Source organism: Eublepharis macularius, chromosome 14 (genome assembly GCF_028583425.1).
Source record: "Eublepharis macularius isolate TG4126 chromosome 14, MPM_Emac_v1.0, whole genome shotgun sequence".
Classification (NCBI taxonomy): Eukaryota; Metazoa; Chordata; class Lepidosauria; order Squamata; family Eublepharidae; genus Eublepharis; species Eublepharis macularius.
Genome location: NC_072803.1, coordinates 43,831,432 through 43,845,199, shown reverse-complemented (window position 1 = coordinate 43,845,199; position 13,768 = coordinate 43,831,432). Strand labels below are relative to the sequence as shown.

At 45.8% G+C, this 13,768-nt stretch overlaps 1 long non-coding RNA gene across 1 annotated transcript; it reads right to left on the bottom strand.

The window, feature by feature from the left end:
• Positions 1-10,185: 10,185 nt before the first annotated feature.
• On the bottom strand, positions 10,186-13,248 carry LOC129341818 (uncharacterized). Its single transcript, XR_008598173.1, has 2 exons — positions 13,064-13,248; positions 10,186-10,318 (listed from the first exon to the last, which is right to left on the bottom strand). It is a non-coding gene; the product is annotated as an uncharacterized LOC129341818 (long non-coding RNA).
• Between the last annotated feature and the right edge of the window lie 520 nt (positions 13,249-13,768).

Sequence of the window (13,768 nt, the reverse complement as noted above, 5' to 3'; positions counted from 1 at the left end):
AGATTGACAGATTGATATAGATATAGATATATATTGGTTAATAAATAGAATATTGATAGAAAATAATTAAGGATAAGGATTAAATATACGGATTGAGTAACCAACAATATTTTCTTTCTTTGATAAGATTTGTATAATGCACCAAACTGAATGTATAGACGAGTCAAATTGATTGACTATGTGACGAGAGTTATATAGAATTACCATAAAAAGATAGAATGAGTAATACATAGAGAATAAGTCAAATTGTTTGATTTAAATGTGTAAGATTTTTATGGTTTATGATATATAGGTTTATGATATAGAAATATAGAAATATTTAAAATTGGAAAAGGGGATAAATTGTTTATCTAAGATGGAAACAAAGACTTACAGTTTGGGTATATAATAAGAAAAGTAGTTAAGGATGTACTGCTTAGTATAATGGAGAATATGTATTTGTTTTAGATAGAGAAATTTAATAGAAGTAAGGGAAAAGGGACAAAGGGTTGGAAAACTGTTGGAAGTCAACAAAAGGGGGGAAAGGGAGGGGGTTAGAAATGAAAAATTTGGGGAAAATTGAATGTAAATGTAAAAATAACGGATTCTAACCCAATAAAAAAATTTTCAAAAAAAAACAAACCAGTTCTTAAACATTACACCAAACTGGTTCTCTTTTAGCAGTTGAGGAGGAACTGATATTGAATATGTGAATGTATTCACATAGAGCAAATTGAAATCTGACAGCGCAAGCGAATGCATGAAAAGTTGCAGGGAAGGCACATGACTTGAGGTTCACTTGAGCACCCCTAGGTACTTTGCAATGTGTATTTCCACCCTGGGACTTTTCTGTTTAGAAAAGAGACAAATGGAGGGGCATAATAAAGGTTTATAAAATTATGCAGAGGGTAGAGAGAGTGGACAAAGAGGAATGTCCTCCCTCTCCCAAAAGACTAGAACTCAAGGGCATCCAATGAAGCTTTAGGGCAGTAGAGATGGACAAAAGGAAATACTTCTTTACACAGTGAGGGATAAAAATTTGCTACCAGAGGATGTAGTGATGGCCACAGGCATAGATGGATTTAAAAGGGGATTAGGAGGATAGGTCTATCAGTGGCTACTAGCTATAGTGACTAAAAGGAGCCTCCACTTTCACAGGCAGTAAACCTCTGAATACCAGTGCCGGGAGGCAACTTAAGGAGACAGCCTTGGCCTCTATGCCTGGCTGTTGACCCTCCAGAGTAACTGGTTGGCCACTGTGTCAGAGAGGATGCTGGGCTAGATGGACCACTGGTCTGATCCAGCAGGGCTCTTCATATATTTGTAGGTTCCTTACTTCTTAAGCTCCTAAATATAATGATGCACTGTACACAATATTAAACAAAGAGTTGCTGACAATCTAAACAAGTGTTGTGAAATAGTCAGTGTGCCAAAATTTAAGCCATTGTCCCTCAGCCTAATCTTCCTCAAAAATTGTTATGACAATAAAATGGAAACAGAACCACGTATGCTACCCTGAGCTCCTTGGATAATGTGTGGGACAAAACATTAGAAAAATACAAAATTACAGAAAATCATGGGGGGGGGGGACCAGACAAGTTTGTTTTCACATGGGAACAATTCCCCATTGTGCCTTCATTGCCACTGTGCATGCAGAGATATTTACACTGGAAATGGAGGGTCTCCACTAGAGATGGGCACGAACAGAAAAAAAGAACATGATGTTCATTGTTCATTGCCATCCATGAACAGGGACTCACGAACAACCATGAACATGACCCTGTTCACGAACATGTTCGTGGTTGACTGTTCGTAGGGGCCAGCAGGCTCTCCTCCAGCCATCATCCAAGTTTGGTCAAGATCCCTACTGCACCACTCCCAGAAACCTGACCTGAGCAGGCAGCAGGAAAGGTACCAATAATAAATAATAGCTTGGCCCCAGAGCCTGGCAGCAGCCCTGGAACTTGAAGGGGTAGATCCCTACCGCACCACTCCCAGAAACCCTGCCTGAGCAGGCAGCAGGAAATGTACCAATAGTAAATAATACCTTGGCCCCAGAGTCTGGCAGCAGCCTTGGAACCTGAAGGGGTAGATCTATACCCACCTGTCTCTCTTTCAAAATGCCAACAGCAGCTGTCTCTCCCTCTCCACTGTCTGCAAAGACTAGCCAGAGCTGGGATCCCACCCCCAATGGTCTTTGCTCTCTTGTAACAAATTTGGAGCTCCACACTTGGAAGGAAGACCTGCCTATCAAGCTAAATTGGGCTTAGATTGGGGTTTCCAGGGCAACAGCAGGAGTTCAGACAGAGGTCAGACAATCCCTGCCTACGTTGCTAAGGGAATTGATTGCAGGTGCCAGACTGACTGGCTTGACGAACAGCAACAAAAGAGGCTTGTAATGACCACCTGTTCATTTAGAATGGGGCCTCACGAACAGCTTGTTCTGGAACAGCAGATTGGGCTGTTTGTGGCTTTTTTTTGTTTGTATTGCTGTTCATGCCCATCTCTAGTCTCCACATGAGTGGTCCCTCATGCCCACCATCCCCTACTCAGCCAGCTTTCTGCAAGCTTTTTAAAAAATGGATAGTAGGTATACTATTTAGAAAGAAAATTTAGAAAATATATCATGCTAGTGATATGATGTTATAGTAACATACAGCTGATCTTTAAAAGCCAGCAAAAAGCCCACCAATGGCAGGGAGGGGAAGTGATGGGCACAAGGGGACTGGGGGGAAATGGCACCAGATATGGGGAGGGAGGGGTGGAAATCTACATTTTCTTGCCCACACTAATACCAAACCCACTCTGAGTACAATTGTTCAAGAAAGCACATCTTGAAAAATGTGCACTGAAGCAGGGGAAAAACCAGAAGGTGAATGATTGTGCAATGATGCCTTGCAAAAGCAAAAGGGACAGGGTGAGGGAGAAGGAAGCTGCAGTTCGTGGGAACATGTAGCAAAAGCGATCTAATACCATAAAGTGTGAACTAACTGAAATATGTTTTCAGGCACTTCTTAAAAAGTGGAAGAGGTGGAATATATTGGACTAGCAATAATACCTGTTGTGTGAAAAAATACAACAGGCTCTAGAAAACTGATTCGGCGGGCCCCTTCCCAGCGGCAAGTGGGCGCTTCGCAGCAGCCTGGTGCCCAGAGTGGGAGAGTGCTGAGGGGAGGTACGGGAAGGAGTGTTTAGGCCGTCGATTTGGCAGGCCTCCTCCCAGTGGCAAGTGGGTGCTTTGCAGCGGCCTCAAGGCCAGAGTTGTTGGCAATGCACCTGGACAAGGATAAAAAGTGAGTCATCACCAATACGGCTTGTCTTTTATACAGTAGAATCCTAATTGACAGAGCATTTAAAGCACAAGGAGGTATAGCATTTACTTTCCGATATAACCTGTTCTGTAGATAGTCACCAATTTTCAGAAGACAATTTTCAGAAGACAAATGCAGCTGCGCGAGTAATTGCAAGGGTCCTGATTATGGAACATATAACACCTATACTACGCCAGCTGCACTGGCGGGTTCAAGTTGAGTACCAGGTTCAAGGTTTTGGTGTTGACCTATACAGCCTGATGCAGATTGGGCCCTGCATATCTGCTGGACCGCCTCCCCCCATATGTACCCCAGAGGATGCTTTGTTCAACAAATAAACAACTGTTGGTGGTCCCTGGCCCAAGGGAGGCCCACCTGGCCTCGACCAGAGCCAGGGCCTTTTTGGTCCTGGCACCGAACTGGTGGAACTCCCTGTTTGAGGAAACCAGGGCCCGGCAAGATTTGTTATCTTTCCACTGGGCCTGTAAGACAGAGATGTTCTGCCAGGCATATGGTGGACCAAAGCGAGGCATATGGTGGAGGCTAGGTTGGGCCCCCCACTGGCCACACTAAAGGTCTGTCCACCACCCTACATATGAGCCTATATAGAGCCAGGGCTTGAAAAGCAGTGTTTTATCATCGCCATCTGAAGAGAAGCTGTATTGTATTTATTGTATAAAGTTGTTTTAATGTTATCTGTATAATGTTTTATCTGTTTTTAACTGTTATTTATGTAAATTGAATTGTTGTACTCCACCCTAAGCCCGCCTGGTGGGGAAGGTGGACTAAAAATCTAATATAATAAATAAATAAAGTGGAAATACATGGGTCTGTACACATAAAGGAGACCCAGAACAACACAACAAATTGAGGATACATGGCTGTCCACACCATGCAAGCAGTGAGCCTTTGGGGCATGCAGGTCCCAACCTCATGTACAGGAGAAGGCAACCAACCCACCCTCAGAACGGCAGCCTCCTAGCTTGCCCCCCCCACACACACACACTTCAGGGATACAGAGCATTTGAGCATGTAGGACCAGCACAACCACATTCCTCGCCCTTTTGCTACTAGGCAGAAATACAGAGGCAACCTGTTAGGGAAAAAATGTACTCAGAAATGTACTCCCAGCTGGTGGCTGGGAAAACACGGGGGTGGGAGGGGGCTATCTGCATACACACCTGTTTATTTTGCACTGCCTTTTGAAAAGGGTGGGGGGCTTGTAAACTGACTCTACCAGATTCCTTTAATAAAAACAAAATTAAAATGCTAAAAAGCCTATTAAGTAGTATAATAAACACTTTTATAGGTGATTATTGGGATGGGATGGTAGTGAAAGGGATATAGTGCCTTGGCATTTCGTCCATGTATATATGTGTGTTTGTGTGTGTTTGCATGGATGTACACTGAAAAATTGAAACTCTCTGGGTAAATGGGAACAGTTGAGCCATTTGGAGCACGGTTGCCATGCAAAGTGAATAAGTGCAGGGGGGATGTCATTGTTTGACAAAATATTCACAAGTTTTCAAGATAAGCCAAAACAACCAGGTGGAATTTCAGGGCAGAGAGTCAGGATTGACACATCCATAGTTGGGACTGGAGGCAGCTGTGGGCCCTAATAAGACTGTGAAGACAATATAGATTTTGGAAATGGCATCCTTCCAGAAGCATATTGAGTTAAAGACTTGATATGAGGGAAGGGGCCTCTACCCTCATACATGGGCTAGATGTGCAACAGGCACATCTAGCCCATGTTTTTTGCTGCCTTTGCTTGAATTAATATCCCCTCCTAACAGTGTCATATTAAATAATCAACCAGGTGTTTTCCTTTTTTAAAGTATTTCTCATTTCCAACATTCCACGTATCTAGGTGGTCAGAAGGATGTTTTTCCAGGATATTAGCGAGCCAAGGAATTGCTGATCAGTTGCTTCTGTGAGCTTCCTCCAAAAGCACAGGCAGCAGAATCTTTCTGAGACACTGATGAGCCTAGGATGTGGGCACGAGTTTCCTTTACGATTAGGCTAGCCCCCAAGACATGGTCTTTATGAGGTCCTGCGCTTTTAATACTGTGTTTGAGCCAGAACCATAAATCTGAACAAATAAACTAAAAAATGTCCCCTCTGACTTTACCTATTTAATAGGGACACCATCTCTGTTTCAATACAGGGTTCAAGGTACCATTATATATTGAACTGATGCATAGAACTGTAGTCTGTCTCCCCACTGTACCCACTTTAGGTATCTTGCTTACCTGCTAATGCCATTTTACTGTGTATTGGCGCAGGGTGTCTTCTTCTTCCCTGTGTAAGGTTGCCAACTTCCCATACACAGAAGTAGCGAGAGAACTCCTGTCCTTTCCAAAGTTGCATAAAATAGGAAATGCCAGTAGATGTAGTGACAGGAAAAACTGCAGCAGTGTAATCAGAAAAAGGCCCATCTGGCAAATTTCTCTCTTCCCTTTAACTCTTAAAAGTCACAGCAACCTGATGCATCTGATTAGCTTGGTTCCCAATTACAATGATGTTTAGAGTAGGGGTCCCCAACCTTTTTGAGCCAGTGGGAACCTTTGGAATTCTGAAAAGTAGTGGGCTCAACCACAAAATGGCTGCCACATGAAGCGGAGCCAACCACAAAATGGTTGCCACAGGAGGCAGAGCCACTAACTCAGAGGAAGCCTAAGTGCAAGGGAGAAGAAGGATAATTTTTAAAAATATACTAGAAAAGTGGAGTGAAAGGGAATAAAATCAATGTGGGGTGGCACCTGCTGCTGAAAACATTATTTTAATCTATCCAGTGAATTGGACCTCCAGTGGCCAGTGAGAAGCCCTGCTGGGCAAAGGGCCCCACCAACTTTCTAAAATACTTGATGGGCACCTGGAAAAATGTCAGCGGACATCATGGTTCCCAGGGGAATCAGGTTGGAGATTTGTGTTTTAGTCTGGAATTCAGAACAAGCAATCCATCGGCAAATGGAGATCATGGTTTTCAAGATGGATTTGAGGTGCCAAATTTTCAACCAGCCACTGTAGCTATGTGGTTAACATCAGCTAGATCGATATACATTAGTAGGCAATCATATATTTCCTTGCAGTGAAATCTTTATTTTGGTAATTTTTTTGCAATTTGAGCTGCTGACAGAGGTACAAGAACAGGCCAGGTCATTCCCTCATCAGTTGGCAATCCTTTTTAATTTTTTCCCTAAAACTTATTTTATTGAACATTTCTTGTACTTTCTTGGCAAGTGAGAAACAAATGCAATACAAATGAGAAAAAACATGAGGAGGAGGGAAAGGATTACTCTGCTTTTTTCACAAAGGTACAGAGGAAGGAGAGATACATGTGGGTTCTCTGAGTATACACAATCGTAACGGGAAAGAAGAGGTGCTTTATCAGTGGGGATTTTTTGGTTTATTATTTAAAAAGTACTGGTACTCCTATGTAAAATTGCTCTGTTTTCCACCAATCCCCTCCCTCAAGACTTGGGAAAGTCCCCCCACCCCGGTGTCAGTACTCAGTATCAATGAGTACAGCCCAAAAAAGCCCTGTCAGTTGTTAAGCCTAAGGAAATCAGCAATTGAGCATACATGACCATAAGATGCTGCCTAATCAGTTAAACCACTGGACCATCTAGCTCAGTATTGTCTACTCTGACAGGCAGCAGCTCTGTCTTGGGCAGAAGAAGGGTCTTGGGCAGAGGAAGGTCTTTTCTACTATTGGTACTTACCTGGAGATGAACCTGGGATTTCCTGAATGCAAAGATGCTGTACCATTGAGTCACACAGCCCCATCCTACCTCATTTGAAGAACTTAAGCCCAATAAATTCTGATTTTTCTATTCATGCTTAGGACTCCACATTGACTTTGATGGAAGGCCCATTTCCTTGAAGAGCTTAGTCTCTTCCCTGGTCAATTCATTCCTTTACCTCTGAACCAACAGGAACCATCAACGTCTATTGACAAGTGACATATTTATTTCTGGCTCTCCATGCAAAGCAGCCTCTTTCCACTGCCCCACCCTTATTGCAGGAGGTAGATCTGGTCTCCCAGAAGCAGTTCTATTAGGACTGCTGCACCTGGCAGTCCTGGGGTTCTCCATTACAATACACTCAGACAAAATGAAGATGAGTGTTGTACAGTTCAGAAGCTTGCCTATTTCCATGCTGATCATGATCTGTGTTGAATATGCACTGCAAAATCAGGCTGCAAAGACCAGAGGAGGGCTGTTAATTACCCCTCCCTCCTTCTGCAGCAAATGCTGCAACCCATCCGCCCAACCTGTGTGAACATGACAAATGCTGTACCATTTTTACAGCAACAAGGCTATTTAGAAATAACAAAATTGCCTTAACATTGCAAGGGTTAAAAAAACCCACAATTTATTCTCCTTCTGATTTATTATGAGTCAGCAGCAGCACGTACAGTTCAGTCAACCATGAGGATCAGTGTGGTCCTTTTCTTTGATAACAGAATCCATTCTCCAGCAAAACTGGGCCGTTGGTCCACAGCAGTCCCGCAAGAAACAGCTACACCAAATAACCCCACACCCCAATTCTAGAGTTACTTATTTGCTATTAGTTATCCAGGGCGACAGAGCCCCCTCCCCATTTTCAAGTTACTTAGAATGTCAGAGGAGGGTTGTGGTGGAAGAAGAAGATGCAGCATGGGTAGCCACGTCCACAGCAGGGAACAGAAATTGAGATGGTGCCAGGGAAGCTCAGTGGCACAGCAAATCTTGTTTGACAAGAACAGCTTTCTGTGTGTCCAGTTTGGCATCAAAGCAGTGTGCAGGGACTCAAACACATCCAAGTAGCAACCTTTGGAGTACGTGTCCTTGGAATGTTCCGCAATCCCGGAAACAAACAAACCAAGGTTTCAAGTAATTTCAGTTAAGATAAGGAAGGAGTGGAAAACCTTCTTAGAATGCAGAAAAACCAGAGCCCCTTCCTACAGGGCAAGTCCCTGAGGTGAACAGCAAAAAAGCCAGAGAAAACTTTGGTTTTTCCAAGGCCAGTTCTGACAAAGGAAAGAATATTGTCAACTCACCTTCCCAAGGAAGGAGGGTCAGTGACACCCAATCTGTCCCTTGCTCTAGGGTCTTTGACACTTTTAAGGCAGAAGTGGGGTCTGGACCCCATAAATGGCAAAGTTGAAAACATGCATCCCCCTCCCAAGTCCCCCCAAACAATCTTTTCCAAAAAAACATTCATCCCCCCCATTCTTCTTCCACCCCAAAATAGAGAAATGTCCTCATTTGTCTTACTTCTGCAAGTATTTATTCAACCCACTCAGGCAATCTCTGCATTTTTCAAAATGCCTAACGCAGCCAATTCTCCCCTCCTTGGCCTCATATCCTGGCTCTGCCAAGAGGCAGAAGAATAGCCCTTTTCAGATATTTGATTTTGGCCCACCAATTGTGCATAACAGGAGTGTGGTCTGTGCACAATTCTCCCAATACTCACAGTTGCCATTTAATGTGAACGAAGCTATGTGTGCATTTTCCATGTGTGCACAGCATTGGTCTGCATGAACGGAACCTCAGATTTTTGAGGTAACACATTCGCGTGTATCAAAGTATACACATATGGGAAATACACTCATTGCCCCATTCACACAAAATGGTGAGTGCCTGTACTGGGAGGATCGCATATAGTGTGCACTCCCATTATGTGCGGCTGGAGTGCCAAAACTGAATGTCTGAAAAGGACTACTAAGAGGGCCCAATTTAAAATGGGAAGCTGCTATCCAAACAGCAGCCACCAAGTGGCACCAAGGTCAACCTGCCTGCCTCCACTGCAATTCTCCTCTGTGTTGGGCAAGGACAGGCAGGGAGCAAAGCCTTCTCACACATCTGCCCAAGGGCTGGTTCTAACTTGGAGGCTCAAAAGAATCTAAAGAAAAAAATAAAATCTAAAAAAAAATCCCTCTCAGACATAATATAGTTGATTCAATCTGTGCATGTATATTCCCATTTCATGATTTCTGCCCTTTTTCAAGATGGTGGCTATCCATGTTTCCCAACTGCTTTGCCCCAAAGGAACAACAGTTTTCTCCACCAATTAGATTCACTAGCTCATTCCTGTACCCGCCTCAAAACCACTTCAGCAGAGGATTCTCCTCGCCTCGAGAAGAGCTGTGGCAATTTGATATCCCCTTACACTAAGAACTATACTGCGAAGGACCCTCCCTTGGAAAAGGGCCCTCTTGCCAACTCTTTGTGCCCAGGAGGACAAAAAGTTATTGCCTAGCCACTATTTCTTAAATCAACCCACCGGAAAGATCGGGAGACAGGTTTTGGATCCGTAGGCAGTAACTTCACACCAAATTACTGCAAGATAAAGTGCAAATGCTACAACACTAGAGGGACATTCAGCAGGATCACCTGCTGTAAAATAGTGGCGACTTGCCCTCATAGTGAACATGGAAGAATTAGGAGATAACACAACAGCATTTGCTGCAGCAAGGACAACACTTCCTGCAGCAGGAGCAACAGCAACCCGCGTTACTGTCCCCTGTCGTTGCTCCCTCTTGACTCTTCCAGTGAAAGGGTTCTGGAGAGCTTCCACTGGGCATCTTGAGGCTGGCGTAGGGGTTATATGGCCTGGCCCATGACTCGTGGGTCTGGATTTTCTGATTGTTCCACTCAGCATAGGCCATCTGCTGGCTTGGGTCACTCTCTTTCTCCTGGGCCACTGTATAAGTGGGCAGCGTGCTGGGGTTGAAGAGGACGGTGTCCGGAGTCAGGTCATCGCCCAAATAGTACTTTAGGAAACCGTCCTTCAGTTGCGCTCGGGGGATGGTCACACTGGCATAGGGATTTTCAACGACGACTCCACGATCCATGGCTCCTCTGAAGTTCACCCCTCAAGGGCTTTGCCAAAGGGCACCAAAGATGGGTTTTCTGCTGCGTCCGAGAAGACTGTGATGCCTGAAGAATGCGATCTCCTCTACAGCTAACAGCAGTAACGTGTACCAGATCAGAGCTGCTGCTTCCACTAACTTATCAAAGCATCATCTGACCACCCCAGCCCTAGAAGAGAAGGGATTGAAACGTTACTCTCATTCCACTTTTGAGCAGACGGTCTTTTACACTAATTATATTTCTCGTATTCTCGGTATGCACTTATCATGCTTTTCCGGAGCGCTCAAAGCATTTCATGTCATTTGTACAGTGGGGAGAGAGAGGAAATGGAGAATGCCAAACACCCCTACTGACAAACTTTCCCTGAGACAGAATTACTCTTTCTTCTTGCAGCAGCATGTGTAAGCAGCGCTCATTCTGTTCCAACAGGTGTCCAGCCATTCTGGGTATGAACTGTTCTAAGCCTGTTCTAGTCCTTATGGCAACCTTGTGAAGTGGGCTGGCACTGTCTCCACACTGCAGACACCACATGGCCAAGGCTGAAAAAACAGCACTCGCTCTTTACATGCACTTGAACCTGAGACCCATTCCCTGAACTACTCAATTAGATCCTTCCTAACAACCTTATGAACTTTGCTAATTTTTCTTTTTAGCTCTGTTTCTAGCTCTCCCCTGCTCTGCACTTTTATCAGAAACCACCATTTCCCCAGGCTTTACAGAATGTAAGTAGGTGAACCTTTCCTCCATTTCTGCTTTTCCATGCCAAGAAAAGCCCCTCGTATTTCATATTTCAGTTGCCGCATTGCTATTAAGGGCACAAGGGCTCTGCCAGAGGAAAGTTGACAAACTTAGGATCTACCATACTTTGGAAAGCTCTCTATCTAAAGAGATTGGTAACAGCCCATAATTGCTGAGGGTGGAAGGATCACTCCTGAGGTAGGAAAGCCCCATTCAAGGAGGGAGGAATGGAGCCCCTCACGTAGACAGGCCAAGGAACAAGGAGGAGGGTAAGAAGAGGGGTGAGAAACAGAATTGCCAAGTAATCACAAAAAGTTGCTAGACCTACTCTTGTGCTTTTAGAAGCAGACAGATGTAGACAGTAAGAACATCAGAAGAGCACAGCTGGATCAGACCAAAGGTTTATTTTGTCCTGTATACCTTTTTCCCACAGGGGCTGGCCAGATGCCCCCCAGAAGCCTACAGGCAGGGCACAAAGACATTCCTTGCACCGCCGCCCCGGCAACTAGCATCCAGAAGCAGACTGCCTCTGAACATGGAGGTTCCATTGAGACATCATGGAACTTTCCTCCTCCTCTTCCTCCTTCATGAATCCCCTTTTGAAGCTATCACTACATCATGTGACAGCAAGTTCCACAAACCCATTATGCATTGTGTAAAGAGCCTTTTGTCTTTTCATGACTTTCATTAATAGGGTTCTAATCTTTTGTACTGGGGAACATTTCACCTGATGATTTTTCCAGTTCATGACTTTTATTAACAAGGTCTAACTTTCTGTACCGTGAAAGTTTCACTTGCTGATTTTTCCAGTTCATGCCTTGGCTTAAAGGCACAGCTACAGAGAGAGGGTTGAGAAATTGGCAAGTCTACTGGGAAAACAAAGATGGTTCCATTTTTCCGGTCTGATTCAAAATAACCAGCCAGTGCCGCAGCCGTAGCACTCTGGTCCTTGGGCATGCTTCCAAAACCAATATTTTTAGGATTTTCTGCAAGCAGTTTATCTGGCCTCCTCCCCTCTGTCCTGCAATAACGGTGTGGAATTTGAAAAGCACTCCAGATACGGATGGAATGTGGGGGAGGCAGGAGAAGATAAAACTGACACCTGTTTTTCTGGATGGTTGGGGGGGAGGGGCTTGTTAGAGAACAGGCAGAAATTCAGCTGACAAAGCTCCCCTGTCATGTGTTGCTTCCACGCCAGGACAAAAGAGAGAGAAAGCTTCAGAAGCCTGAATTTCTGCCTGAGTTTCTGTTCATAATATGGGAGCAAGACCAGTTATTTTAAAAAGTGGCAACTGTATCTGAGCAAATGCTCAGGTCAGTAATTTAAAAATCAGCCATCACCACTTTACACTCTTGCCAACCCCAAGCCTTTTCTTAAGGGTCTCTAATCAAGAATGGATGAGTCCTCGGCAAGCCCAACTGGCATTGTAAGCTCCTCAGGGCAGGGATCCACTCCTCTGTACTTCTGCCCCTTGAGAAAGCCTCATAACCATTGGGGACATCGCAAAGAGAGTTAATTCCTCATCACCATCAGGGAGACTAACTGCAAAAGCCGGGTCTTCTGACCCTGAACATTTTGGGAAGAATAATTTTGGAAGATGCAAAAGTTGGGGAAGGGACGTAATTTCTACATAAAGAAGCAGGAGCCTGCTTAAGAGGTGCCAGGATGGAACGCTAGCTCAGAGAACCACAATATAGATGGCTGTCTAGGGTTGCCAACCTCCAGGTGGTGGCTGGATGTCTCCTGGAATGGCAACTGATCTCCAGGCCACAGAGAGCAGCTTCCCTGGAGACAGTGGCTACTTTGTAGGGTGGACTCTATAGCATTATACCCCGCTGAGATCTTTCCCTTCCACAAACTCTGCCCTTTCCAGGATCCACCCCAAAATCTCCAGGACTTTCCCAGCCTGGAGCTGACAACCCTATCCTCCTCACGTTCAGGAGTCTGGGTTTTCAAGAAATTGTCAGCATTCGGCCCGCGATTCCCACCCCACCGCCGCTGGACCGCTCTGCCAGCCCAGGACGCACCACCAGCCTCCCAGTCCCCGCAGCTTCCCGCCTTGGGAGGCAAGGAGACAGCTGGGGGCACAGCAGGAGTCCCGCTGCCCCAAGCGGGCCAGCATCGGGCGTCTGCTCCGTCGGGGCTGACCTGGCTGGCTACCTACGGGGACTCACCGCGTGTCCGGCGCGTTCCCACCTGCGCCAAGCCCACAGGATCTTGCCACGCACAAGCCCGCCTGCCGTCGGGGCCAGCCGAGAGTCCAAGGCGGTGGCGGCAGCAGCAGCTGCTCGGCGTGGCTTCGGGCGACCGCTACCCGAGTGGCTTCAGGCCCGCCTCTGGGAGGGCCTGGCCGGGCGGCCTCGCCCTTGTGCCACCCCGAAAGCGCCTCTCGCGCCCCTCCGCGAAGGCCGCTGATGTCACCGGTCGCGTCCGCTCTCTCCCCACCCAGAGGTGCGCCTGGCCAAGCGGCACCGCGCTTTTCACGCCTGCCTGGCCAGGAGGAATGGCACGCCCGCCGCTTTTTCTCCTCCGAGCTCTGCTGCACCGGTTGCATTGCTGCCTGCCGCCCAGCCTTCACGGGAGGACGTGCGTGTGGAGCTCGCGTTGCGGCGGCGTTTCAGCCCTGTTGCTATTGCAGTGGTAGTTGCTTATAAATAGCTAGGTGCTGTGCAAAATTTGAAAAATAATAAGGGGACAGAGTGAGCATAAACAGAGTGCTTTGGCTCTGCCCCTTGCTCCAGTAACTACCAAGAAGGAAGGGGCCAGGCTCCCTAGGACTGGGTCTGGATCTGTTCCAGCTGACGATATTATTATTAATAATGCATCCTCGTTATTTATTTAGTGCTTTCAAGTGTTCCAACAGCTTCGCGTTATAGTGT